The sequence below is a fragment of the Cherax quadricarinatus genome, chromosome 76, assembly GCF_038502225.1.
Source record: "Cherax quadricarinatus isolate ZL_2023a chromosome 76, ASM3850222v1, whole genome shotgun sequence".
Taxonomy (NCBI): Eukaryota; Metazoa; Arthropoda; class Malacostraca; order Decapoda; family Parastacidae; genus Cherax; species Cherax quadricarinatus.
The window spans coordinates 15,786,325-15,813,963 of record NC_091367.1 but is presented as its reverse complement, the minus strand read 5'-3'; positions in this window follow the sequence as shown (position 1 = coordinate 15,813,963).

The following is a 27,639-nucleotide window of genomic DNA, read 5'->3' as shown; positions in this document are numbered from 1 at the left end:
CTAGAACATCCCAACAGGATAAAAACAAAATGGGCTCTCAAAAGGGAGGACGTATAGGCAAGGGAACTGATGATGGCTGGTCGGAAAAGGAACAATGGGTAGAAAGGCTCAAGAACAAAATGGAGCAACAATGGGAGAAAAGGTTAAACGAGCTTTGCAATAACATGTTAGAGCAAATATCTGCAGAGAGCAAGAAGTGGGAATCACAATCAGATTGACATTCAAAGCAGGTGTGGTATGGAACAGGATACTACAACAGAAACCACTGTTAAAGGACTCTCCAGATTATCAAAAAGTGTTCCTCACTCGAGACAGAACACGAAAGGAAAGGGAACAACTGAAAGTGAGAGAAAGACAAAACCAGTGGAAGGAAAGAGAGACAGGACAGGCAACGACAGACAGGAAAACTCAGTCTTTGGGGGAACATCAAACACAAGTGCTTACAGAAACCTCTCAACCCCTGTCACCACATATCCACCAAACACAGTAAACAGAAATGAACCTCACTCCATAGCCACCACCCCCTAAGCACTAATTCCACAATCACAGCAGCCTCCCATAATATTGTGCCCTGCCTCCCACCCTCCCAGCCTGCACCTTCCTCTTCCATCTCCCAAAATAGAGTGGCAAGAACACATCATTGATGCATCACCTGATATCATAGCACTAACAGAGACAAAACTTACAGGGATGATAACAGATACAATTTTTCCACCTGGATATCAGATTATGAGGAAAGACAAAGAGAACAGAGGAGGGGGAGGAGCAGCACTGCTCATAAAAAACCAGTGGAGTTCTGAGGAATGGGAGAAATGGAAAGAAGGGAAACAGATGACTTCATTGTAGGAACACTTCAGACTGGGGGTCCAAAGGTGATGATAGCAGTGATGTATAACCCACCACTTTACAGTATGATGTGCGCAATATGGCAATGGTGGATACACTAGCTGAAGTGGCCAGGAGGGCTCATATGGGTAGGACAAAATTGCTAATAATGGGGGATTTCAATCATGGAGGACTAAGATGTTGGAGACTGTATTGGAGAAATTCATGCACCAACATGTTAGGGATACAACCAGAGAGAGAGGAGAGGATGTTGCAGCAAGGCTGGATCTCATATTTACCTTGAATAGTTCAGACACAGGGGATATCACCCACGAAAGACCCCTTGGCGCTAGTGATCATGATGTCCCGAGTTTTGAATATCTTGTAGATTTAACAGTGGAGAACGCATCAGCACGAGAACAAAGAGAGAAACCGAACTTTAAAAAAGGGGACTACATAGGAATGAGAAGTTTTCTGCATGAATTTCAGTGGGAAAGAGAACTAGATGGAAAGAGAGTAAATGAAATGATGGAAATAGTGACCAATAAGGGCAGGGAGGCAGAGGAAAGGTTCATACCAAAGGGTAACAGAAAAAAATGGTAAGACCAGAGTGAGCCCATGGTTTAACTGGAAGTGTAAAGAGGCCAAAGCAAAGTGTGCTAGAGCATGGCTAAGGTATAGAAGGCAAACAAGAGCTGAGCAGAAGAACCAGAAACGAATATGCAAGGATAAGGAGAGAGGCCCAGAGGCAATACGAGAACGACATAATATCAAAAGCCAAATCTGAACCAGTCACATTACGAGAAAAACAACAGTCAAGGACCAGGTAATCAGGCTGAGGAAAGAAGGAGGGGAGCTCACAAAGAGTGACCAAGAAGTATGTGATGAACTAAACAAAAGATTTAGAGAAGTATTCACAATAGAGTCAGGAATGCTTCCAGCAAACTGTGGAGGTAAGGTGCACCAGAAGGTGCTGGACACAATACACATAACCAAGGTAGAGGTGAAGAAACTGTTAGAGGAACTCGATACCTTAAAGGCGGTGGGCCCAGATAACATATCTCCATGGATACTGAGAGAGAGAGCAGAGGAACTGTGTGTGCCGCTAGCAGTAATCTTCAGTAAATCTGTCGAAAATGGGCAGTTGCCTGAGGCGTGGAAGACAGCACATATAGTTCCAGTTTTTAAGAAAGGGGACAGACAGGCAGCGTTTAACTACAGATCAGTGTCACTGACTTGTACAGTATGTTAAGTCATGGAAAAGATTATCAGGAGAAGAGTGGTGGAACACATTGAAAAGATTGGGCTCATACATGACAGTCAGCACGGCTTCAGAGATGGGAAATCCTGTGTCACAAATCTACTTGAGTTCTACGATAAGGTAACAGAAGTAAATCAGGAGAGAGAAGCATGAGTAGATTGTATCTTTTTAGACTGCAAGAAGGCTTTTGACACAGTACCACACAAGAGACTAGTGCAAAAATTAGAGGATCAGGCAGGAATAACGGGGAAAGTACTGTAATGGATCAGGGAATACCTGACAGGTAGGAAACAACGAGTGTTGGTACGTGCTGAAGTGTCGGAGTGGGCGCATGTGTCGAGTGGGGTTCCACAAGGTTCAGTCCTAGGCCCAGTCCTGTTTCTTGTATACGTGAATGACATGGTGGAAGGAATAGATTCAGAAGTGTCACTGTTCGCTGATGAAATGAAACTGATGAGGAGAATACAAGTGGGCGAGGATCAGTAAAGATTATAAGGGAATCTGGACAAACTACAAGTATTGTCCGACAAATGGCTCCTGGAGTTTAACCCCAGTAAGTGTAAGGTCATGAAGATTGGGGAAGGACGTAGAAGACCGCAGACGGAGTACAGGTTAGGAAACCAACTGCTGCAAACGTCAATTAAAGAAAAGGATCTTGGGGTAAGCATTACAACGAACATGTCCCCTGAGGCACACATCAATCAAATAACTGCTGCATCATATGGAAGATTTGCAAACCTGAGATTGGTGTTTAGACATATGAGTAAGGAGTCATTCACGACATTGTACACGGTATAAAATACCGACAGGTTGTTAGGTAAGACACATATGCAACAGCTAGATATCTTTATTTCGAAACGTTTCGCCTACACAGTAGGCTTCTTCAGTCGAGTACAGAAAAGTTGATAGAAGCAGAAGATACTTGAAGACGATGTAATCAGTCCATCACCCTTAAAGTTTTGAGGTGGTCAGTCCCCCAGTCTGGAGAAGAGCATTGTTCCATAGTCTGAAACAATATGGAGTTGAAGTGACAGGATGGTGCCTTATATACCGCCAGGAGGTGAGATGTAGACCACTAGTAGAGGTAAGAATGTGGTCCTTGGGAGGTCAGGTCCCTCTCAAATCTAGTCATTCTCACTAGCAGAAGTTATCCAAGTTGATTTCAGGTCTGTACCAAGATACCCTTGTGTTGCAGTGTCCGACAGAGTGAACATTAAAATAGTATCTTGGTACAGACCTGAAATCAACTTGGATAACTTCTGCTAGTGAGAATGGCTAGATTTGAGAGGGACCTGACCTCCCAAGGACCACATTCTTACCTCTACTAGTGGCCTACAAGGGTGATGGACTGATTACATCGTCTTCAAATCTCTTCTGCTTCTATCAACTTTTCTGTGCTCGACTGAAGAAGCCTACTGTGTAGGCGAAACGTTTCGAAATAAAGATACCTAACTGTTGCATATGTGTCTTACCTAACAACCTGTCGGTATTTTATACCATTTTAATGTTCAATCTGTCAGACACTGCAACACAAGGGTATCTTGGTACAGACCTGAAATCAACTTGGATAACTTCTGCTAGTGAGAATGGCTAGATTTGAGAGGGACCTGACCTCCCAAGGACCACATTCTTACCTCTACTAGTGGCCTACATCTCACCTCCTGGCGGTATATAAGGCACCATCCTGTCACTTCAACTCCACGACGAACATTACAGCCTCTCTCCACATTCTATTCAAGATTGATGGACAGTGTCAGTACAGTGCCAAGGCAGCAGACGCATAGATTACATTAGCAGCATCACAGTCCAGCACCACGTGGACAGACACATGGCTTCTGCCGAAAGGAAGAGGTCACGATGTTCCAGGGACACGACGGATGACTCGGATTTAGAAATGGACTACTTGGATTTAGAAATGTGGGGCGCAATCCTAGCGAAGAAGTTGCGAGACCACTCCGTGTCATCAGAGGAAAAGTCTCCAGTTCTGACAAGCCTAACCATGCAGCCAGAGAATACGGAAGGATGGATCAATGTGAACAGTAAGACACGCCGTCCCTCCAAGGAGCAGGTAAACCAGCTCAAATCACCTTCCAGATTCAAGGTAAAGGCTTATGGGGAACACAAAACCCACTATGGCGTGGTTACACACCTGGAAACACGGCACAAACTGAGGTTCAAGATATGGTTCAACCTGAGGGGAGAACCAATACTGACTCCTATCAACAGGGAAATGCATATCACCTTGAAGAAAGTCATGGAGACAGACCGCTCCTTCACCCTGGAGGAACTGGATTCTCGGCAGAAGGTCACCAAGGTTGTAGTGATGCGATACCCGCTGATGATGCCCATCGAGGCAGTAGCAGATCACCCCAGTGTCGTGTCAGCTCAGCGTCTCAGGGCAAAAATCGGCAGGCAATGCATCAACCCGGCAGGTCCTCATTCAGCATGTAGGACCGCTGCCATCCCAGCTGGACCTTGGTTCTTGGGGCAGGTACGATGTCAGGACCTTCACGGCAGAACCAGTTTGCTGTTTCAAGTGCCAGCGTTACGGACACCTGGGTGCACTCTGTCCGAACAGAGTAATCTGCGGTGTCTGCAGCCAGCCCCACCCTACCGAGGAATGCATCACCAAGCTGAAGAATGCATCGCCACCCACTCCACGATGCCCGAATTGCAGGCAGAAACACCATGCCTGGAACCCTCGATGCCCTGAGAGGCTCACTAGAATTCGTGAGGCCTGGAAAACACCAACGACGAGACAGCAGGCTATGGCAGAGCATCACCCTCAGCAGACGATGGGTGCAGAGAATCCTGCGATACTGCAGAACTCTCATCAGTCAACCCAACTCAATGCCAAGGAATTTTCGACCCTTGAAAACTCAACCAGGCGTCATGAACAGGAGCATCCTCCCCCACTACCACAACGAAGAAACAAAAACATGAGGAACAAGCGGCGCCAACAGGAAACATCTGGGCAACGCAATCAGCAGACGGCACTACACGAGCCCCCACCGGCCTCCTTGCCAGGCACAACCACTATGCAGGCTGTGGCTGCACCTCACCAGCAGATGCCGGGTACACAACCGGGCATACAGCAATAGCCCACGGTGTGCACAGTGAAGAAATACAACCCTCAGCAGTCCCCACAGATTACGACAGCCCAGATAATGTCCACTGCTTCGAACCCACCGACAACGCAGGCCCTCAACAGAGAGGATCTCTTAACACTCATCAAGGCATTCACGGATATTATCTGCAACACAATCACCTCCACGGAACAACAGAGCATGTTCCGGCAGATGGTCAGCACACTCCTGAGGGTGTGCTTACTGACAGAGCAGGAAGCAGTGGATGCCATGAATCCGCAGATTATCAGAGAGGACAGAGCCCAGTCCCCAGCTCAGGAAACAGCTGAGATGGAGTAACTTCAGTCGCTTATGAGGCACACTAGCTGAACTGTCCGGAACAGTGCTTGAGCAGCATATGCTGCAACAGTGAAGAATCAATTCTCCTTCAGGAGCCAGAGACGGGTCATCTCAAGATTAAGACCCGTGCCAGGACCCTGGTCCTGGCGAACATTATACATACATACTTCAACTCCGTATTCTTTCAAACTATGGAACAATGCTCTTCTCCAGACTGAGGGACTGACCACCTCAAAACTTCAAGGGTGATGGACTGATTACATCGTCTTCAAGTATCTTCTGCTTCTATCAACTTTTCTGTACTCGACTGAAGAAGCCTACTGTGTAGGCGAAACGTTTCGAAATAAAGATACCTAACTGTTGCATATGTGTCTTACCTAACAACCTGTCGGTATTTTATACCATTTTAATGTTCACTCTGTCGGACACTGCAACACAAGGGTATCTTGGAACAGGCCTGAAATCAACTTGGATAACTTCTGCTATTGAGAATGGCTAGATTTGAGAGGGACCTGACCTCCCAAGGACCACATTCTTACCTCTACTAGTGGCCTACATCTCACCTCCTGGCGGTATATAAGGCACCATCCTGTCACTTCAACTCCATATTGTTTCAGACTATGGAACAATGCTCTTCTCCAGACTGAGGGACTGACCACCTCAAAACTTCAAGGGTGATGGACTGATTACATCGTCTTCAAGTATCTTCTGCTTCTATCAACTTTTCTGTACTCGACTGAAGAAGCCTACTGTGTAGGCGAAACGTTTCGAAATAAAGATACCTAACTGTTGCATATGTGTCTTACCTAACAACGATTAGTCCCGGAACTGAGGGGTATGTCTTATGAGGAGAGGCTAAGGGAACTCAACCTGATGACACTAGAGGATAGGAGGGATAGAGGGGACATGATAACAACGTATAAAATACTAAGAGGCATTGACAAGGTGGACAAGGATCGAATGTTTCAGAGATGGGATACAGAAACAAGGGGACACAATTGGAAACTGAAAACCCAGATGAGCCATAGGGATGTTAGGAAGTATTTCTTTAGTCTTAGAGTTGTCAGAAACTGGAATAATCTGGAGAGTGAAGTAGTGGAAGCAAGTCCATAAATAGCTTTAAGAAGAGGTATGACAAATATCATGGAGCAGGGAGAGAGTGAATTAGTATTGACCAGTGAAGAGGCGGGGCCAGGAGCCATGAATCGACCCCTGCAACCACATATAGGTGAGTACACACACCGGTCGATGAGTTGAAAATCACGTAGAGAGACGGAAGGTTTAATAAACCATACTTGACGGGACTAATTAACCATAGTTGACAGGCCTAATTAACCATACTTGATGGGTCTAATTAACCATATTTGACGGGTCTAATTAACCATATTTGACGGGGGACTAATTAACCATACTTTACGGGATTAATTAACTATACTTGACGGGTCTACTTAACCATACTTGACGGGGCTAATTAACCATAGTTGACGGGACTAATAAACCATACTTGACGGGAATAATTAACCATAGTTGACAGGCCTAATTAACCATATTTGACGGGGGACTAATTAACCATACTTTACGGGATTAATTAACTATACTTGACGAGTCTACTTAACCATACTTGACGGGCCTAATTAACCATATTTGACGGGACTAATTAACCATACTTGACGGGACTAATTAACCATACTTGACGGGCCTAATTAACCATACTTGACGGGACTAATTAACCATACTTGACGGGACTAATTAACCATACTTGACGGGACTAATTAACCATACTTGACGGGTCTAATTAATCATACTTGACGGGTCTAATTAACCATACTTGACGGGACTAATTAACCATACTTGACGGGACTAATTAACCATACTTGACGGGTCTAATTAACCATAATTGACGGGACTAATAAACCATACATAACGGGTCAAATAATCCATACATAAGTTCTCAAATTCAACCCTATCACTCGCATATTAGTGAATGATAGCTCACTGAAAAATTAGCTTCAATGAAGCCAATAACCTATGGCAGACAGATACTATTCAATTTCAGCCTGCTAAACAAGGACCAGCAGGCACGGGAAAGTGCTCCTTCCTTCCTGCGGTTGTGTTGGTGTATCACTCGTAGAAATAGTATGTCCGGAGGAGAGATGCATTTCTTCATAGTAAATTTCGCTATGGAAATAAATAATTTTGACCTTTTTGGGTTATTCTATTTAATTTACACTATATAGTAATTGTAATTATGTGTACCCGTGTCTAAATAAACTTACTGAATCGTATATGGAATATATTTCTCTTTCCATGTGGTGAAACTGACTTTTGTCTCAGTGTTGTTCCAACTATTTTCCTCTTGTGGTTGTTTTCTCTTATGTGTGAAATTTCAGCTTTCACCCAATTTATTCTAAGTTGGCGATTCTTGAGGTGTAAAGAGAGTGGGAGATAATTGTAGAGGGGAAGGAAGGGGGAGTAGAGAAAGAGGTGGATTATTGTATAGGGGAAGGAAGAGGGTGCAAAGACAGGGGGATAATTATGAATGGGAAAGAAGAGGATATAAAGAGAGAGGGGAAGGGAGTAAGTGAGAGAGTAGAAATGAAGAAAGAGGGTAAAGAGGCAGTGTGGGGAGAGATGTCCAACTTTCCTCGGCTAAACTGTTTGCTCTGTCACGGTAATCGTCTCTATCTCTCACTGTCTCTGCCCTTCTCTTCTTCTCCCTGTTAAATGTGCATGTGTGTGTGTGTGTGTGTGTGTGTGTGTGTGTGTGTGTGTGTACTGACCTAGTTGTACTCACATATACAACTACGCCCCTCTACCACAGTTTCTCCCACATTTAGGTCCCCCACAGCAATTACTTTCTCATTTGGTTCAAAGCTCCCTTAACACTCACTCAAAAATCAATAATCCTTCTCTCTCCTCCACACCCCTCTCTTCCCAAGTGCATAAACACTTAGTATAATCCACTTTTTGCATCTTATCATTCATCCATACACTAATCTCAACATAATCACCACCAGTAGCACCATCATGTGTCTGTGTAATAGAGCTGTGGATGAGTGGAACAAACTCCCGAGTGCCGTCATAGACGCTAAGACGTTGCGTAGCTTTAAAAATAGGTTGGATAAATACATGAGTGGGTGTGGGTGGGTGTGAGTTGGACTTGACTAGCTTGTGCTACTAGGTCGGACGCAATGCTCCTCCCTTAAGTGACGTGTCTGACCTCACTAGGTCAAGGCATTGGCTTAAGCCGGTACGAGAATTGGAGCTGCCTCGCATAGGATAGTAGGCCTGTTGCAGTGTTCCTTCTTTTTTATGTTCGTATGTGTGTGACTCTGTAACCAAAAACAATATAAGTCAATCAATCGGTTATACGTGACATTGTGAAGCCGATCAAAAGAGGATCGTTAAAGCAATCTCGTCGATATTAATTTTTGGAATATTCTACATCAAATTGTCCATAGACCACCTGCATATGTCAGTTATCTATGAACCTTCACCTAGTAATTAGTTAGTCAGTGTTGAAAATTTGAAGCTGCTTAGATAAAATTTTTTAAGTTACAAACGAAAGCCTTAGATTGTATGAGGAAACTTTAAGTAACTGATGGACGGCTCCGGTATCAAGCCGTGCAATATTTAAGGCTTCACTCAACTCAAGAAATTTAAAAATGCTAGTTTCAACAGTTTTCCTATTATTTTTGCATTTGTATTAGGTTTAAAATTGTCTACATTCCTGCAAAAAAAAATTGTTCTTTAAAACAGAACATACAAAGATGCTGTTGCATCTTACGGCAAAAACTGTAATCAATCTTGGCCATAAGATGGAACAGCAATTAAATATTGAAGCCATTTAGAAGAGACAAACTTATTTTCAATGATTTTCTTATTTTAAATTATTTCGCAATGATTAAACCATTTTATGCACTAATGTGTGTATTAATTGGTACAGTGATTAAATAAGGCATTTATTTGGAAAATTACTGTTTATTTGAAAAATACAAGGCAATGATACGAGAGATAATTGATTTATTAAGAGATATGATTACCCTTTGCTTTTAAGAGCATTGCTACACACTTTGGCACTGAGTCGACCAATGTTGAACATATTTGATCATATGTGGTGCCAGGTCCTAATAACAGCAGCAACTAGCTTATCCACAGTTGAACAATCCTGTTTCGCTATCCTGTGTTTGGTTATTGCCCATAAATTATCGATTGGGATGAGGTCAGTAGAGATTCCTGGCTAATTTAAAACGCTTAGCCCCATCTCTTCAAAGAATTTCGGTATTTTTTTAAAAGTGAGGCATGGAGCAAGATCCTGCTGGAAAATGCCTTATCCATCAGGAAAGTCTCTGTCTACAATGAGAAGCAAATGAGTTGCTCGGATTGCCTTGTATTTGTCACTGTTCATCGTTCCTTCAACAATTGCATGCTGTCCTGGGCCTGTAGCAATAAAACTACCCCAAGCATTTTACGACTGAACTGTAATCATGTACTTCAAAATGATAACGAAAAAAGGCAAAATACCATGACTGGAACGATACACAAATAACCCGCACATAGAAGAGAGGAGCTTACGACGAAGTTTCGGTCCGACTTGGACCATTTACAAAGTCACACTAACCAGAAGTGGAGCAGGACGGCTATATATAGGCAGGAAGAGGTAGTAGTAGTAGTAGTGGTAGTAGTGGGGAACTAAGGAGGAGGAGCCAGTCAAATATAAAAAAAAGGGGAGCACTGCAAGGAAGCTAGGTGCCCACAGAGGGAGAGCAATGTGCCTCCTCTGAAAATATAACTTTTCTCCATTCATCTGTCGTCCATCCCTTGTGATCGAGTGCCCACCACAGCCGTTTATTCTTCATAGCAGCAGTCAGTAATTGCTACTTTACCGGCTGTCTGGCAGTTCTGCCAACTTCAAGAAGCTGTTTTTCTTGGGATCCTTCATACCATTTCTTATGATAACCTTGTCATCGTGCGTTTCCTTCCACATCTTCCTTGATGTCAGCTCTCTTCAGAATCCGACCAACAATTGGCTTTGCTAGGCTCAAATTTCGGCGATCTGTTTGATATCCAAATCAACATGTTTTCTAAGAGCTACATTACTTGCACACTTCCTAGGTGTAATATCCATCATGAATTTCAGCAGAAACCATGAATTGAAGGGAAGAATCTGGCGAAACTACAGTCACTCACAGAGCACGCTTGCAGGAATAGCCTTACAGAGCTACAGCTGTTGTAGCACTGATAAGAGCCGCAGGGCAACACCACAGCTGGATGGTTGCCTGAAGTCGGTAGCAAAGTCTTCTGGGAAGTACCAAAACTACATTAAGTCGGAGACAGATATATTATGAGATAATCACAATATTTACTGCTGTCGCAATTAATTTGCACACTACTGTACATAAAATAATAAAAATGTGCGGCAACCCGTCCCCACCGTCGAATGAGGAGGCAGATGTTTTCGAACTTTTTAAGCCCCGCCACTGAGGGTTTGGGAAGTTATCCCAGCAGTTCAAAAATACTGGAAAAAAGTTCAGTAACTTTCGCCATAGAGCACTTGCACTTGCCAGTTGTTCCTGAAACCTCGCCCTTGTTAGATTCTCGAGTTGCAAGCGAAATAAAATCGGAAAGTAGGAAAAACTGAAGCAATCCCTTGAAGCTCCCCCTCGAGAACACCTAATTATCTCGCTCTGACATTCTTTTTTTTTACAATAATAGAGACCTACACTCCGCCTAATTACAGTTGTGTTTTCATGTACCTTTTGCTGTATACTGTATTTTATACATTTAATAATGGGTGCTCATCAGATGTACTGCACTGAATACATATATTTAAATTTAATGACCTTTAGTGCATGTATTGAGTCAACCCAAATTGCTTTGATCAGCAGTGTTCCTTGATGTTGGTGAGGGGCTCTTGATTTAGGGAATTGGATCTGTGCTCCAGTTCCCCGAATTAAGCCTGAATGCCTTCCACATCCCCTCCCCCAGGCGCTATATAATCCTCCGGATTTAGCGCTTCCCCCTTGATTATAATAATAATAATTTGATCAGCAGTGTTTTGCAGCCCATTTAGTACACTAGTAAGAGAAGACAACACTAGTAAGAGAAAACAACAATAGTCAATAATAACTTGTCACTGGTCTGAGCGCCGTCAAGCCACCCTAGAGAAGACATGTGCCAGGAGACACCGCGTTGCTGTATCCTGGATAATTTAAAACACCGTCCACATATATTACATCATCTTCGCCACTGCTTAATTTTTGGTTCCAGACTGATAAAGTCTTATTTTGATAAAAAACAAAGACACTTTGTCTTTTTATAGTTTTTTTTTTTTTGAAAACCATCGATAATTTTGTTATGTTTCTGAGGTGTTGGTCACCGTGCGGAAATTACGTTTGACGTATTCATATGGTGAGTTAAACACGTTGTGGGTTAAACCATACCACGGGTGGGGTTAGAACCCGCGATCAGAGGGTCACAACTAGGTATATACATATACCTAGTTGGATGAATCTTATTGTAGCGAACTACTCTAGTGGCTAACGCGTCGGTCTGGACTTTTGTGACTCTCTGACCGCGGGTTCTAACCCCACTCGTGGTATGGTTTGTTTGCAATCGTGTCATTACGATTTCGTGAGTCATGTTGCGGGTTATTTCGAATAGTGAGAACAGCTATTCGAAATATTAATGCCTCACGAGAGGCATTACACTGTAGGGAAAGTTCCATTATAGTATTGGAATCTACACTGACTGCTCTGACAGTATTGTCGGGTACTTACATACACTTAAGTCTTCCTTTTCGGAGTTCATAGGTTCGAACCTAAAGAGCTAAATTTCCGACTTGCTTAATGTTTCTGCTCTTCTTTTTTTGTACCTTTAAAAGTTTAGTGGTCAAAGCAAAGGTTAACATATGCTTCACCTCGAGTTCGAATAACACATTTTTTGACGAAAAGATGTTACCATTCTGGATAGGTGAAGTTAATGTATAACCTCTCAATAAACACACGAACTTTAGTATGGTGTCACTCTTGTGTTGCTTCTGTGATGTTTGTGTTGTTCATGCAGTGTTATTGAGGAACTAGAGGACTGGTTATGGACCGGGGCCGCAGAGGCGCTGACCCCTGGAACACCCTCCCCAGCTGACCCCTGGAACACCCTCCAGCTGACCCCTGGAACACCCTCCAGCTGACCCCTGGAACACCCTCCAGCTGACCCCTGGAACACCCTCCAGCTGACCCCTGGAACACCCTCCAGCTGACCCCTGGAACACCCTCCAGCTAAACTCCATGTTTCATCAAGTTTGGAGTAATGATCTCAGTTGTGTCATCGACATCTCATCATCAGACACTGAGTCTCACTAGAAAGTAAGTTTATACGTTTTTCTTTTTATACCAAACAAAAGTTTACTAATGACTGTTGTGAGGAAGAGAACACACAGCGGTGAAAGGAGTCGTCGACAAGGGCGCATCATTGTTATCGTGACCAGTGGCACTGTGTGCCTCATTCTCTGTTGTGTGTACGTATTGTTCGTCGCTATAGGGATGTTTTTCACTGCGCAAGTGTGACCAACAGGGTCTTCGTGGTGACTTCCACGATGACCCTACGTGTCACCAGCAGCGTGTCTACCTGCTGGTGACACGTCTCCCTTCGCCCACTTCCCTCTTGTCTCTGTATCACAGCAGCAGCGGCACAACCACTGACAAGACTTACTCCTGCAGGGTCTTGGTCCTCACGGCCGAGGTGGCCTGGTACTACGTCTCCTCACTACGGCCGAGGTTGTGACCTGGTGCTGCCTCTTCTCGCCACGGCTGAGGTTGTGACCTGGTGCTGCGTCTCCTCCCCACGGCTGAGGTTGTGACCTGGTGCTGCGTCTTCTCACCACGGCTGAGGTTGTGACGTGGTGCTGCGTCTCCTTACCACGACCATGGCTGTGGCCTGGTGCTGTCTCTCTTCAACGCGGCCGTGGCTGTGGCCTCGTGCTGCGTCTCCTCCCCAAGGCCGTGGTTGCGGCATTGTGTTGTCTGTCCTCCCTACGTACTGGTCGTGGCCTCTTGCTGCATCTTCTCCCCAAACAGAGAGTTGGTGGTTCTGTGGTCTATAATAGTAACATACGACCGTTGGTACTTCAACCACCGCCACTTTCTTAAAACTGATTGTATTTCGCTAACAAGGAGTCTATAAAGGTGCTGTTATACCGGTGAGATTCTCTTTATTCCCACAAATGTAATAATAATGTGGAGTTACACTGCATGACAGCCAAGCAATTCTTGACTCATGTACATTTTGGTGCAGTCAGTTTGTTGGCAGAAATAAAATAATGTAATCTATAATACCAGGTGCAAATGTTATTGTCAGTAAAAATGAATATTTTCACCGACAAATGCGCTCAGACATGAGATTTTCACTGCCTCGAGCTCTCTCTCATGTCTGCACAGTCGCAGTGGTGGCCCAGGCTAACCTCTCCAGTGTGTCGATAAACCTGGTTTTAAGTTTTTTTCTATTGGACCATAAGGTCCAATTCTCAGAGTAAACCATCAGAGCTCGACCCAGCCTTTGAGATGCTTACAGCTGTTTATTATTTTTTTTGACTCATCGACATTGACATGTCGATGAGTTTACGTATTTACGTAAACGTATTTACCTCTGCTCGTATTTTCATTTTTATGAATTTCAAATTACGAGAACTTAAAGGTTTAAGAAGTTTTAAAGAACCTGGAAACTTGGAACTCATGGAGCCCGATAACAATGCGAACCTTGCTCTCTGAAAATGCTGAAATTTAATGCCGAGCAGAAGAGACATTTTCTAGTTATCATGGATTCCAACGATTCCATATTTTGTAAAAATGAAGTAATGCATTGACAAATTTGCTGCACTCAAATTAAACTTAATTTGGGACTATCCTGAGAAGCGGTAGACTAGTACTCTCTTGAGAAGCGGTAGATTAGTACTCTCTTGAGAAGCGGTAGACTAGTACTCTCTTGAGAAGCGGTAGACTAGTACTCTCTTGAGAAGCGGTAGACTAGTACTCTCTTGAGAAGCGGTAGACTAGTACTCTCTTGAGAAGCGGTAGATTAGTACTCTCTTGAGAAGCGGTAGACTAGTACTCTCTTGAGAAGCGGTAGATTAGTACTCTCTTGAGAAGCGGTAGACTAGTACTCTCTTGAGAAGCGGTAGATTAGTACTCTCTTGAGAAGCGGTAGACTAGTACTCTCTTGAGAAGCGGTAGATTACTACTCTCCCGAGAAGCGATAGACTGAAATTCATTTAACATGATTGAACGGGAATATAATTTTCACACTATTTTTCTTAAAAAAAAAAATCGGCAGATTTGCATCTAGACACTTAGAACTTCGAGACACCGTGTTTGAAACGGTTCGACATATGTCACTGAATCTTTGGGACGTTACACTGGTCAACAACCAAAATGCTTCCGAGACCAGAGTAAACAATTTCCAACTAATTTTAGGTCACTGATAATGCATATCATGATTAAAATGATTTATTAGCTCTACTTCTCAATATACACCTGTGTCACAATAGGTTCCAACAGGCTTGTGGCAGTGTTTTTAACAACTCAGGTTCACTGACCTTCTTTATTGTTCCAGCAGTCATAGAAGGTGGTTGTGCTGTGCAAGTTTATATTTTGAGGTGAAAGGTAGGTGATTTTTTTTTAGCCAGATATTCTTGTGATGGTCTTGCTGGGCGGATACACCAAGTACTGCTGCTTTCTATGTGACTGGGACAGCCGCGCAAGAGGTTCCCACTACATCAGGAGAGACTGACCACCTCGTCAATCACTGGAGGCTGGGATGAAAAATGTTCAACATCCACCTCTCATTGAACCAAACAAAAATTTGCTACCACCACTACACATAAAACTGAGGCTCGTGAAAAACTTTGTAAAAGCTATGGACAAATCCAGTCAGGGATTCAAGTATTTAACATCAATACTACCCTCACTGAGCGACGCTAAGAGAGGGAGTCTTCGATGGTCCTCAGATTCAAGAGCTTCTTAAAGACAGTGAGCTTGAATTAAACGTTCATGGGAAGGAGAAAGCTGCTTGGGAAGCATTCAAGTTAGTGGCGAAGGGATTTCTCGGAATTAGAAAGGAAGGCAACGGTAAAGAATTGGTGGAAAACTTCATCAAGGCTTACAAGAACATGAGATGTAACATGTCGCTTAAAATCCCTTTTTTTGGACTCGCATTTAGACTTTCTCAAGCGAACTGTGGGGCAGTTAGTGACGAACATGGTGAAAGGTTTCACCAAGATATTTCAATCATGGAAAAATGATACCAGAACAAATGGGGCACAAGAATGCTTGCAGACTATTGCTGGACATTGGCAATAGAAGATTCTTCAGCCCACTATAAGCGTCAAGCAAAAGAGAGTAGGTACGAATTAGAGTTTAAAACACAGTGACACATATTGTACGTTATAATAAAATAATCAAATATTACATGTCTTATATCTTCAGCCAATAAACATTTTTCAAGGTGATTTTTAGATTCAGTACGTGAAAATACATAAGAACTAACTAATCTCATTTAAGTATAAAACTTTTCAAAAATTGTTGGCCAGTGATCGGATCCATTCCAGGATGCTGGAAAAGGCTCCTAAAACTTTGGTCATAAGGCACTCGCACATGCCAAGTGTTTCTAGAATTTTTACCTAGTTATTGTACACCAACGTTGAAAATATGAAACCGAGAAGATGTTGCCTTCTCGTGTTATGAGAGAAATAAAACAAAGTTAGAAGAGAAGAAGGAAATGATAAAAAAATTCTGGCAACCATTTCAATGTTCCCCTTTTTGGATATAAGCCTAATAAACGGAAAAAAAAAATTCAGCCTAGCCCCTGTAGGACTAGGCAACGAGATGAAAGCTTTGAAATATAACATGTGGGATCTCGGATCTCTAATCCTCTGGAATCTTAAAGTCGAAAGACATAAAGAGAAGTATTTTAATTAGTTCCATATCAGTACTTTCTCGTTTCTCTTTTATATTTTTATTTGTCTGCTCTAAGAATTATATTAGGATGTTCTTTGTGTTATCTGGATATCGAATGTTGGTTTTCCACTCTGTTGTTAGAGCATTTCACTCTTGTCAAGGTCTTGTTAGAGCATTTCACTCTTGTCAAGGTCTTGTTAGAGCAGTTCACTCTTGTCAAGGTCTTGTTAGAGCAGTTCACTCTTGTCATGGTCTTGTTAGAGCATTTCACTCTTGTCAAGGTCTTGTTAGAGCATTTCACTCTTGTCATGGTCTTGTTAGAGCATTTCACTCTTGTCAAGGTCTTGTTAGAGCAGTTCACTCTTGTATAGGTCTTGTTAGAGCAGTTCACTCTTGTCAAGGTCTTGTTAGAGCAGTTCACTCTTGTCAAGGTCTTGTTAGAGCAGTTCAGTCTTGTCAAGGTCTTGTTAGAGCGGTTCACTCTTGTCAAGGTCTTATTAGAGCGGTTCACTCTTGTCAAGGTCTTGTTAGAGCATTTCACTCTTGTCAAGGTCTTGTTAGAGCAGTTCACTCTTGTATAGATCTTATTAGAGCATTTCACTCTTGTCAAGGTCTTGTTAGAGCAGTTCACTCTTGTCAAGGTCTTGTTAGAGCAGTTCACTCTTGTCAAGGTCTTGTTAGAGCAGTTCACTCTTGTCAAGGTCTTGTTAGAGCGGTTCACTCTTGTCAAGGTCTTGTTAGAGCAGTTCACTCTTGTCAAGGTCTTGTTAGAGCGGTTCACTCTTGTCAAGGTCTTGTTAGAGCGGTTCACTCTTGTCAAGGTCTTGTTAGAGCAGTTCACTCTTGTCAAGGTCTTGTTAGAGCCTTTCACTCTTGTCAAGGTCTTGTTAGAGCAGTTCACTCTTGTCAAGGTCTGGTTAGAGCAGTTCACTCTTGTCAAGGTCTTGTTAGAGCAGTTCACTCTTGTCAAGGTCTTGTTAGAGCGGTTCACTCTTGTCAAGGTCTTATTAGAGCGGTTCACTCTTGTCAAGGTCAGAGCGGTTCACTCTTGTCAAGGTCTTGTTAGAGCAGTTCACTCTTGTCAAGGTCTTGTTAGAGCAGTTCACTCTTGTCAAGGTCTTGTTAGAGCAGTTCACTCTTGTCAAGGTCTTGTTAGAGCAGTTCACTCTTGTCAAGGTCTTGTTAGAGCAGTTCACTCTTGTCAAGATCTCTGCCTCCATTATCTTCATATTTATTCATCGCTCTATGGTTATTGTATTTATTCATCTCCTCCCGGTCTTCCACTTCTTCTCCTCCTCTCTAAATAACAAAAAAAGGCACAATACCATGACTGGAACGATGCACAAATAACCCGCACATAAACCATACCACGGGCGGGATTTGAACCCGCGGTCATTGAGTCTCAAAACTCCAGACCGTCGCGTTAGCCACGGTCTGAAGTTTTGAGACTCTCTGACCGCGGGTTCAAATCCCGCTCGGGGTATGGTTAGTTTGCAATCGTGTCATTACGATTTCGTGAGTCAACCCGCACATAGAAGAGAGGAGCTTACGACGACGTTTCGGTCCGACTTATACCTAAACCTCGTCGTAAGCTCCTCTCTTCTGTGTGCGGGTTATGTGTGTATCCTCTCTCTCTCTCTCTCTCTCTCTCTCTCTCTCTCTCTCTCTCGCTCCCCTTCCCCACCTTAGTATCTTGTATCTTGCGTCAAGACCGGACGCTCTCTGTCTTACAGATTTAGGAAGCTATCTTCCTGCAGGTAATTAACGGTATTGTGTTTTGTAGTGTGTGTGAAAGAAGCGGCTGTTCTTTATCTCTCTAATTACCAGTGTTCAAAAGTTTTACTCTCTAGTTTTGTTGTGTTTAGCTAGGCAATACTCGTGAGAAAAGTTCCTGCGAGGCGACTAGACGGGTTGTATGTTGTCTGTAGCCGTATTTTTATGCTGGTTGGATCAGTATTGGGTTGTTGTTCAAGCTTGTGGAGGAGGGTATGAGCGCTGATTTTTGGGTTGTGTATCTTAAGGTTGAGCCTCAACAGTTCTTTATCCGCCTTCTACCGTATTTTTGCATACTGACTTATAAGCTCTGCATTCCCATTGTATGGGTCCCATTGTATGTCCTATTTCTTATATAATAATGTCTTATATAATAATGCTAATACTAGTAATAATCTATATTTCTATAAATATATGTACAACGTATACACACCTAGCTGATATCAGTGACATACTATTTAGAAAACACCTATTTCTGCAGAGCATTTCAAGCAAATTAGGTCAATTTTGCTCCCAGGATGCGACCCACATCAGTCGGCTAATACCCAGACTATCTACTCGTAGGTGAAGAGGGGCATCAGGTGTCTTAAGGAAATTCTCTCTAATGTGTCTACCCGTACGGGGGTACGGACCTCAGTGTGTGATGCTGTGTGCGCTACCAACCGAACTATGGGAGACCTTGAAATTACAATTAAAATTCCCTGTCACCGGCTCTGCTGACAACGCCTGTGTACTACACCGAAATTCCGCCAATCATCTTATGAAATTCAGGGACGCCCGATTAGTGATAAAAGAACCTAATTTCCGCAGACGCAAGTGCCCTGAATCAGCATTATTCGCCGTTTCTAACACAAACAAAACAAAGCTAGCTTCATCATCTCTGAGGTCCCAGCGAGAATCCTCCTGAAAACTGTAAACCCTGCCATCACACAGTCTCTGCTGCTTATACTACACAAGCTCATTACAGAGGAGAAACACTGAAACAGACCTTCTCAAATCCAACCGCCAATATTTGTCTGACCTATTTTTATGCTACCCATAAAAATAAGTTAGTGGCAGTAGTAGTTGTAATATAAGTTGCAATAGCAGTTTTACTACTGCTACTACAAATAATATTACTACTACTACTGCCACTAGTTTTACACCTCACCCTAAGCCTATATATATTTCCTCTATGTCCATGTATTGTTTGTAACGGCTTTTTAAAGCTCCTGGAGAGCGAAACGTTGCCACAATAAAATGTCATATTAGTTGCACTTGTGTCCTTTTACTTAACACACTAAGCTCTAGAGAAACAGACAATACCACAAATATTTCACTTGTTGGTCTTGATGTAAGTAGTAGTAATTATAACAAACTTAAGAACGATTACCTTATATTTTCCTTTGCTTTCGAATTAGTTGGAAGGTTAAATGTTATTTAGTTTACCATAGGTCTGAAAATGTCATTCTGGACTAAGAGAAAAGACACCCTTCACAGAGTTTCAAAGTATTCAATTAAAAAAAATGGCCAGGACTGAGGTAGTGGATTTCCCATTGCACTACCGTAGGTCTACGTATAAGAAAAAAATATCGTTAACAAGAAATTCATTGACCATAACATAATTACAATAACGTAATGATTTTTCTATCATGCCTCTTCGGTTTGGCTTTCAAAATAGATTTAGCTAGGAAATATTTTCTGATATGTTTATTATCGTTATTTTACTGAGTTTACACCTGTGGCTTCGTGTTCTCCCAGCCGATGATAAGAAATCCTCCTTTTCTCTTTCATATTTCTTGTATCATTTGGATCCATAAGTCAGTCAATTTACATCCACTATGTTATATCTGTTTATGTTCATATGTTACATTAGGCTGAATTTCGTATGCACAGTATATTTCATGGTTGGTATTTTTGTTTTTTCAATGGTGATTGGCCAGCAGGGTATGGATGGCACTGTTCCCGGAATACATGCAAGAACATGGGTATTTATGGAGCGACAGAGGTGCCCCATCATACATGCATGAATCACGCGAGATTGAATCCTTCTGCAGCTAGAGCAGTATGCATGATTTATCCCTTCCATGCACAAAGTCCTGTAAAAGTCGCTCTAACGAGAATGAGTTTCTGTTTATTTTCTAATCCAATAACTCAGAAAAAAAAATTAACATTCCCCCTAATGGAATTTCTACTATAGTACAAAAGTGCTCGACTACTGTACCCAGTATTAAACTACAGGATAGTCACCTCGCTAGTATATCCAGCATGTTAAACCACAGGATATTCACCTCGCTAGTATACCCAGCATGTTAAACCACAGGATAGTCACCTCGCTAGTATACCCAGCATAGTTCGCTAGTAACTACAGGATAATCACCTCTAGTATACTAGTATATCTACCATGTTAAACCACAGGATAGTCACCTCGCTAGTATACCCAGCATGTTAAACTACAGGATAGTCACCTCGCTAGTATACCCAGCATGTTAAACCACAGGATAGTCACCTCGCTAGTATATCCATCACGTTAAACCACAGGATAGTCACCTCGCTAGTATACCCAGCATGTTAAACCACAGGATAATCACCTTGCTAGTATACCCAGCATGTTAAACCACAGGATAGTCACCTCGCTAGTATACCCAGCATGTTAAACCACAGGATAGTCACCTCGCTAGTATACCCAGCATGTTAAACCACAGGATAATCACCTTGCTAGTATACCCAGCATGTTAAACCATAGGATAGTCACCAGTATATCATTGTTAAACCACAGGATAATCACCTTGCTAGTATACCCAGCATGTTAAACCATAGGATAGTCACCTCGCTAGTATACCCAGCATGTTAAACCACAGGATAATCACCTTGCTAGTATACCCAGCATGTTAAACCATAGGATAGTCACCTCGCTAATATACCCAGCATGTTAAACCACAGAACAGTCACCTCGCTACTGTATCCAGCCTATTAACAAGTCACCTCACTACTGCAACCAGCTACTGTACCCAACATATCAAACCACAAGTAGTCAACTCACTACTGCAACCAGCTACTGTACCCAACATATCAAACCACAAGTAGTCAACTCACTACTGCACTCATTTTCATAAAATATTTAAATATTTGATGGCCAACCAATGCAGTAAAATATAAAAATAATTATGACTATCTCTGCTGCTCCTGCCTACTTTCTGTACTCGACTGAAGAAGCCTACTGTGTAGGCGAAACGTTTCGGAATAAAGTTGCCTCAATGTTGCCTATGTGTCTTATCTACCATGAAAATAATTATCCTTGTTAGAACACGCTATCATGTCTGTCTGTGAAGGCTCTTTGACGTTTGTATAAAACACTGAAGCTGATTTTTAGCATCATAGATTATGAACAAGACTGCCATCCCCACGAGCCTCTTTGGGGTGGGGCAGATGGCAGACCAGAGGCCTAGCTTCTCCCTACGAGCCCCGTGAGGGCGGGGACTGTGACTAGGCCTGGGGACAGTTGGTTCCAAAGATGAGAGGGTACTTGTACCTCCTCCCATGGGAGACTTAGGTCTCGAGACACTCCCCAGATAGGGAGCCAAGGTCGGGTCACCACTACTTGGAAAAGACCCGGACCGGGAGAATACAGGCGAATAAAAAAATAAAAGATTATGAACTCAATTCAAGTCGTAATGAACGACTGTGGATGAATTAAGCCCCGTAGCTCAGCGGTCAAGCGCTGGATCTGTTAATCTCGGGGCTACGGAACCAGTTAATCTCGGGGCTACGGAACCAGTTAATCTCGGGGCCACGGAACCAGTTAATCTCGGGGCCACGGAACCAGTTAATCTCGGGGCCACCGGACCTGTTAATCTCGCGGCCACCGGACTAGTTAATCTCGGGGCCACCGGACTAGTTAATCTCGGGACCACCGGACTAGTTAATCTCGCGGCCACCGGACTAGTTAATCTCGGGGCCACCGGACTAGTTAATCTCGGGACCACCGGACTAGTTAATCTCGGGACCACCGGACTAGTTAATCTCGGGACCACCGGACTAGTTAATCTCGGGACCACCGGACTAGTTAATCTCGGGACCACCGGACTAGTTAATCTCGGGACCACCGGACTAGTTAATCTCGGGACCACCGGACTAGTTAATCTCGGGACCACCGGACTAGTTAATCTCGGGACCACCGGACTAGTTAATCTCGGGACCACCGGACTAGTTAATCTCGGGACCACCGGACTAGTTAATCTCGGGGCCACCGAACCTGTTAATCTCTGGACCACCGTTCTAACCCCCGTCCACCTGTCTGTTTATTCATCACAGTTTTTATTAAACTCAAAGACAAAGTTGAAAGGTACAGATTTTATTAGATAGGAGGAATCAAATAAGTCCCTGGGACTTATTTGATCAAAAAAAAAAAAAAATGAAATGAGCAGAGAGTAGCAATACCAGTTGCGCAAAGGCGGGGCCCAAGAGCTATACACAACTGTGTAAACATAAATACTCTTACAAATCTCTTCAAAGTCTTTTATTATTAGCTCAGTAATTAAATTTAAAACAAATAAAATTCAGTGGTCATTAATTAGCCTCGTTAGAAAAAAAAAAGGTGGAAAAAATCCTCTGATTTCGGAGATGCGCACAGAAATAATTTTCTTAATTCAATTAATTCTGATTCCATTAATTCTTTGGAAGCAATAAAAGAACAATGTGTGCTAAGGGTGGAAGATTTATTATTCTTTACATCCAAAAGTATCCATTAATCTTTCAAAATAGAACAAATATAAAAAACCCTAATTTATAAGTTTTATACCTTGGTAATGGAGTTCTGTTTATTAGGCAAGTTCGATTTAATAGGTACGACACTAATATATATATATATATATATATATATATATATATATACAGATATATATATATATATATATAGATATATATATATTATATATATATATATATATGTCGTGCCGAATATGTAAAACTGGTCAATTAGAAAGAACTCATTTAAAATTAAGTACTTTCTGAAATTTTCTCTCATACGTTTAAAGATATATTTTTTTCCATTTATGTTACTGTAAAAATTAATAATTTTTTACGAGAAGAATCTTAGAAAACTTACCTAACCTTATTATAACAAGCGCTATTTATTTTAGCCTAATCCAACTCAATATATTTTAGATTTGTTTACAATAATTTAATACTAAACAAACTCAGTGAAATATATTTTTTTCGTTAGGTTCAGAATGATTTTGGCGACATTATTGCATACACAAATTTTCACTTGTCTATATGGCAAGATGAACGTTGCTATTTAAGTTAAGATCGTAAGTTCTGCCTATTCGGCACGATATATATATATATATATATATATATATATATATATATATATATATATATATATATATATATATATATATATATATATATATATATATAAAATATATTTCACTGAGTTTGTTTAGTATTAAATTATTGTAAACAAATCTAAAATATATTTAGTTGGATTAGGCTAAAATAAATTGTGCTTGTTATAATAAGGTTAGGTAAGTTTTCTAAGATTCTTCTGGTAAAAAATTATTAATTTTTACATTAACATAAATGGAAAAAAATATATCTTCAGGAAGAAATCCAAATATTCTTCCTTGAAGCCTTTTTATCCACTTCTCCGAGGCTATGGGTCCCACAATTTACACCAGAGGTGGACCCCATCTATATATATATATATATATATATATATATATATATATATATCTATATATATATATATATATATATATATATATATATATATATATATATATATATATTTATATATTTTTTATCACACTGGCCGATTCCCACCAAGGCAGGGTGGCCCGAAAAAGAAAAACTTTCACCATCATTCACTCCATCACTGTCTTGCCAGAAGGGTGCTTTACACTACAGTTTTTAAACTGCAACATTAACACCCCTCCTTCAGAGTGCAGGCACTGTACTTCCCATCTCCAGGACTCAAGTCCGGCCTGCCGGTTTCCCTGAATCCCTTCATAAATGTTACTTTGCTCACACTCCAACAGCACGTCAAGTATTAAAAAACCATTTGTCTCCATTCACTCCTATCAAACACGCTCACGCATGCCTGCTGGAAGTCCAAGCCCCTCGCACACAAAACCTCCTTTACCCCCTCCCTCCAACCTTTCCTAGGCCGACCCCTACCCCGCCTTCCTTCCATATATATATATATATATATATATATATATATATATATATATATATATATATATATATATATGTATATATATATTGCACGGAGCTCATTTACATAATTGCATGAGTTTTCCACTACTCGGCGAACGACTAAAATTCTGATTGTTAGAAGGACACCTGGGGAGTGATGTGGGGTGGATAGAAAGGGAAATGAAAATGGTACTGTAACCTACGCAAACTGAATGAGAAGCCGGGTTGCAGAATGAGTATAATAGTACGAAAAGCTGTATTAAGAGCCTGTTGGTAGCTCTCTCTCTTGAATTGCAAGCGCACTCCAAAAAATTAATTGCAGCAGTTCACTATGTTTCACTCCGGTTTTTTTTTTTAGTTTCGTTCAAGGGCAGATGTGATACCGTCCTCCCCAGGAATAGTGGATTTGCCACCTGGTAGGGGAAGAAGACCATCATCATTTGTGTTGTCTCAGGAGATAATATAACCTGCCATCGTTTTCCCCAGGTTAATATAGGTGTAAGCTGGTGATTGATGTAAATCAGAGTAGCTGGCATTTCATCTCTTCCATAAGTAAATGTTTGAGTACAATCATCTGTTAAAGTAGATATTCAATAACAATGGACCAAGCACACATCCCAGGGGAACACTTGCACCGACTGTTGGGCTAGTTGGTTAAACCTTTTACCCGGCAGATCGATGGGGTTTAACGCCTATCGATTACACTAGGGGTAATTAAGACTACACGGTAACCTTCTCGCAACCACTGAAGAAAACTTTAATCCCAAAAATGGATTTCATCTTTTTTTTCAATTTTTTACATCTTTTCCTCGTGTCTTTCCTACTGTTCGAAGTCTCGTTCAATCAGTTCAGTCTCTCGCTTCTGATTTTCAGAGTTTCACATTGATTATTCAATGTCATTCCTGTAGATCGTTGTCTCTTTCAGCAGTTCGTAGTCTTGCTTCAGTGGTGGAGTATGTAGTGAAGAGGACTGCAAAATAAAACAAAGGAAATCATTTGCTTTTATTACTTTAACGAGTGGACGATCAGATAATTTATATTATACAGGTCTCAAGTTTACTGCTGGTCACCTGGTGTGGTCTTGTCGAACAGGTCTGTGTTATATTTCAGGGAAACAAAATACATTCTCCTGGAACACAGTGACGCTTTAGTTTCTCACACACGAACACATTTAGTTGCAAGCTTGCTGTAGTGGGTTGCGCTGTTACCAGAATCCGAGCAACAGTGTCAGATTACTCAAAGCGTCAAGTCAGACACAATGGTAGCTCATAGTAGTGGTGGTGGGACGAATAATCTTCGTCCCACCACCAATGAGTATGTACTTGAAGGTTTTACAGTAAACAAGAACTCATATAATGATAAGACATCAGAGAACTGTGACAATGGCGTTCTGTAAAGTGAATGCTTGGGAGACGAGTCTCTTCGGATGGATTCATTACAAAACAACGTTAAGGTAATGAACTTAGCCAGGCAACTTGTCTAGACAAAGTCTAATGCCACTGTGCACGTGGTAATGCCACTGTGCACGTGGTAATGCCACTGTGCACGTGGTAATGCCACTGTGCACCGGGTAATGCCACTGTGGTATAAACCTTGGTAAAAAATACAGACGAGTTGGTTTAGAAACACACGTAGGCAAACACTATGACATATTTAATAGAAAACATTTCGGTCCCGGGACCTTGATCACTTCTAATATACAGAGGTTGAAAGACAGTATATATAGGCGGAGAGTGAGGTGTGAGTGACACATGGTGACCTGAAGAATGCCATATTGGGATGAGGACGGGTACACGATGAGATCTTGTGACTCCTGTGTTGCTGGATAGGTGGTGCTTTGCCTGCCTGAGTATCATGAATGCCAATTTTTAGAAATTATGTGGTTTCCAGTGTTACGTTCTATTGTGTCGGTGACGGGGATTAGCGAGGCTTCTAGACACCGTCGGCGTCTAAGACTTTGTTCGGTGAAAACGAGTTGTGCCTCATCCTAGTTCATCAAATGCCCCGTGGAGTCTTTGTGGAGGACACAGGCGTACCTTAAATCGTCTCTGTTACAGGCACTTCGATGCTCGTTCAGACGGACCGCAAGATCTCTGCCCGTTTCTCCTACATATTTCTTTAGACAAAATCCACAGGGGATGGTATATACGCCTGCTGTGGAAGTTAGAGGTGTGGGGCTGCGTTTCGTAGTGAGGTCTTTGATAGATGATGTGTTTATTCGTGGCAACATCACCACATGGGAGCACTATGAACTGCTTAAGGGGCTGTTCCATGTTGAGGACAGCGTGTGCCTTGAGTCTGCAATTTCCGATGAAGAAAGATGGAAAATATAGACGTATAATGGCTTATGTAAATACATTCTTATAATGACTCACACGTCTGGTTGATGACGCCAAACTATTAAGAATACAAATTGAAGGTCAACCCGTAGCTTGGCTACGGGTTGACCTGGACAGACTTCAAGAATAGTCAAACAAGTGGTTACTGGAGTTCAGCCCTAGAAAGTAGAGGTTATGAAGATTAGGGATTGTAGATGAATGGTTCAAAGAACCGCCACGTTTATCCTTTGTATGGACTGATGAAGCCACTGTGTGGCGGAACGTTTCCTCAATAATTTAACAAGATTAGGGGTGGAAAGAGGTGACCAGAGACGGAGTACAGCATGAAAGGCGATGTTCTTGGAATGAACATCGAACTCAACGCATCGAGAAAAGGTGTACATAAATTGATTAGCACCTGTAGCATATGCGAGAACAGCTAATCTCAGAATTGCTGTCAGAAATTTCTACACGATATATATTAGGCCCATCATGGAGTGCACAGCACCAGCATGAAACCCTCATCTGATCAAGCATATATGTAGACTAGGAAAGGTCCAAAGGTTTCTAAGATCATTAGTTCCAGAGCTGAGAGGATTGAGTTTTGAAGAATGAACTGAACCTGAAAAAGGATTAGGGGAGACATGATTACGACGTACAAGATACTCAGGTACTTCGGACAGAGAAGACAGGAGACAGATTTCTTTGAAATTAGAGGCATGAAGACGAAAGGTCATAGATGGAAACTGAAGACAGGTGAAGTTAGGGACGTTAGAAAATACTTTTTCAGTCCATGGTTCGCTAATAAATGGAATGGGCTGGATGTTGGACAGGACAATAACCATGCCACTTATAAAATGAATAGTGTAGATCTTAATACTGATTGCGCAAAGGATTTAGGAGTT